The sequence below is a fragment of the Crinia signifera genome, unplaced genomic scaffold, assembly GCF_055691185.1.
Source record: "Crinia signifera unplaced genomic scaffold, ASM5569118v1 HAP2_SCAFFOLD_107, whole genome shotgun sequence".
In the NCBI taxonomy this organism is placed as follows: domain Eukaryota; kingdom Metazoa; phylum Chordata; class Amphibia; order Anura; family Myobatrachidae; genus Crinia; species Crinia signifera.
Genome location: NW_028142001.1, coordinates 42,107 through 45,215, shown reverse-complemented (window position 1 = coordinate 45,215; position 3,109 = coordinate 42,107).

Below are 3,109 nucleotides of genomic sequence, written 5' to 3'. Positions count from 1 at the left end.
TGTACTTATGAGATGTTTTTTGTATTCCCGATATTTGGGTATGTATACTCCTACCCTTATGCCTGATATTGGTTATGTGTGATTTTACCTTTACACCTGGGCTGTTAATCCATCCTAATGAGTATGGTTCTCTGGAAGTCCACCTTATTGGACTATGGTAATCCTTATTGCCGCTTATGGGTTTCTATTGGTATTATAGGAACCTGTTGATACAATAGGAAACGGTCTATTTGAATTCTTTCCGGATTTCCCCTTCTTACAAAAAGGTTCTTATATGGAAATTGGTATGTGCTTATTCCATTATTTTTATAATTTACTCATATAAACTTGCTCTCATCCTGACTATATATATATATATATATATATATATATATATATATATATATATATATATATATATATATATAATGTTTTAGATGCAGTTACGCATCAAGATTAAGATCTTCTGAGGATCTAGTCTTTTACCCCGTTCACATTGGGTTGAAAAACTTTTTGACATCTGGAGTTAAAAACACTCGCATTCAAGGTTAAATTGGCTACGGGTATGTACCCCTCAAAGCCTTTAGACACATTTATCCACTTTATGTTCATAGTCAGTAATATAGCTTCTCTTCACCACCTAGATAGTAACCCCCGAGGAAGTCGTTATCGACGAAACAGGCGGTGATAAAATGGACAGGATTTATTTCCACACAAGCTTGATCCAAATAACTAATAAGGGTACTTGTTTCCTAGCACGGCGCCCATCTCATACCATACTTAATTTAACATGAATATCGCATCGCACACCATTAACAAGAGTGCTTGTACAATGAAATATCGCATAGCATGCCAGCAAATGGCATGCAATGTGATTTTTAATTGTACAGGCACCCTGATGGGTGCTTACAATGTTAAATGCCCCCCACTATCAACGCCAATGCGAAGTGTGGCGAACGCAGCAAGCCCGTGAGGGGCGGCGGTACGTGTCCTCTGACCTTTTCATACCCTCACTATCCACGTCGGCGTAGAGTTGATTTTAGATAGTGTGGCGAGCGCAGCGGAATACAAGCGCGAACCGTGGCGCGGAATACGAGCCCCGCAAAGTAATCCGTGTCCGCTCACCATGATTCGGGCTCGGTGGCTCGCCTCACTATCTAAAGTCAACTCCACGCCGACGTGGATAGTGGAGGTATGAAAAGGTCGGAGGACGCGTACCGCCGCACTCGCCACGCTTCAGGTTGGCATTGATAGTGGGGGTGGCGTTGGCAATGGGGGTACATTTAACATTGAAAGCACCCATCAGGGTGCTTGTAAAATTAAAAATTGCATCGCATGCCGCTATATTGCATGCGATGCGATTGTATAAGATGTACTACGATCAAAATATTGGGCGCCGTGCTAGGAAACAAGTACCCGAATAAGAGATTAAAACAGTACAAGACAGGGTGAAGCGAAGCGGGATCCTGGACAGAGCAGCTGGGGAGGGCTATAGCTGTGTCCTATCAGTGTGGACGGCGACGTTAGGATCAGAGTACGTTCTTACTACGATTTCCGTGGCATATGCAGCTGCTGTCCTCCTCCCTCTGAGGAATAACTATACACACTAATAGCGTCTGCAGCGCTTCTATTGGGACACAGCTATAGCCCCCCCAGCTGCTGCGTCCAGGATCTCGCTTTTTAGGGTCCAGCAAAAAAGCATCACTCCCGGACTCCTTGGTGCAAAACAGTTGTGCTTTATTATGTCAACTGAGTTTCAGGCATTACGGTGTGCTGCATACTGGGCATTATGGGGTGTTTAACCCTGGCCATGTATTATATACACACACACACACACAATATAACTATACACACACACACACACACACACACAATATATCATACCCTTCAACATGACCCATGTTCCTGGACATCCCTGGTAATGTATCATTGTCATCACCTGTGGTGAAACACCCTTCTCGTCAATTACCTAATTCCGGGGTTCCCAAACTGTGCACCTGGGCTCCCTGGGTTGCCTCGGTTTGGTGGTCCAGAACCGATTCAAACTAATTTATGGTCAATGTATTAGACAACAATCAGTGCTTGTAGCTTCCAGTTTTAAAATATGTGGATAAATAGAAGTGAATGTACATGACTGGACCTAAGAATGACATAGAAGCACAACATATTTAATTTAAACTTGTTTTCTGAAATTCTCAGTAGCAAACTTTGCACATAGGGGTGCAGTGACAAATATTCTGATAATCTAGGGTGCCGTGATGCAAAAAAGTTTGGGAACCCCTGAACTAGTTCCACACAGGTGCTGGCAATCACACATTACCAGGGAAGTCCTGGAGCAGAGCATTGTGTTTCGAATGCAATGGGTCATGTTGGAGGGTCTGCTATATAACTATACACATGTAAATATAAATAATACACAATAAATATAACTATACACATGTATTCTAGACACACACAAAATATAACACACATATATATATATATATATATATATTATATACACACACACACACTATATAACTATACACATTATACACACACACTATATAACTATACACATGTACTATACACACACAGCCTGATGACAGCGTTTCCGTGTAACAGCAATAATTCTGCGGCCTACGAGACCACGGTGTATCCTGAACTCCGCGCCGCCTGCTAGTCACGATGCGCGGCAGACACGACAAGGAAAGCCCGGGGATGACAGGCCCTGCACAACTCCCAAGACACCGAAGCAATGATCACCGCGAAGAAAGCCTGCTGCGACCGTCACCCTACAACGGAGCCATCAGTCAGAGTAGGAAACACCCGAAGACTTGTGACGCCAGACAGCGCACGGCCGCAATTTCTGCTCCCGATGGGGGCGCAAGGCGCATGCGCAACATCACAGTGCCCGAGCTGTACACAGAGAATCGACACAGGCAAAGCGGCGCCCCGCCCCCTGACTCCCAGCCCCTCCTCGGTTTCCTTACGAAAACAGACGAAAATTCCCGAACGGGACTTTCCTGGTCAGTACGCATGCGTGGTTACGTAGCTATCGTCCAATCGCGTTCGAGAAGACTACCTCTAGTCCGTGCAATGCAGTCTGGAGGCCCCGTGCATAGCCTGGCTATATAAGCAGGACGCAGCT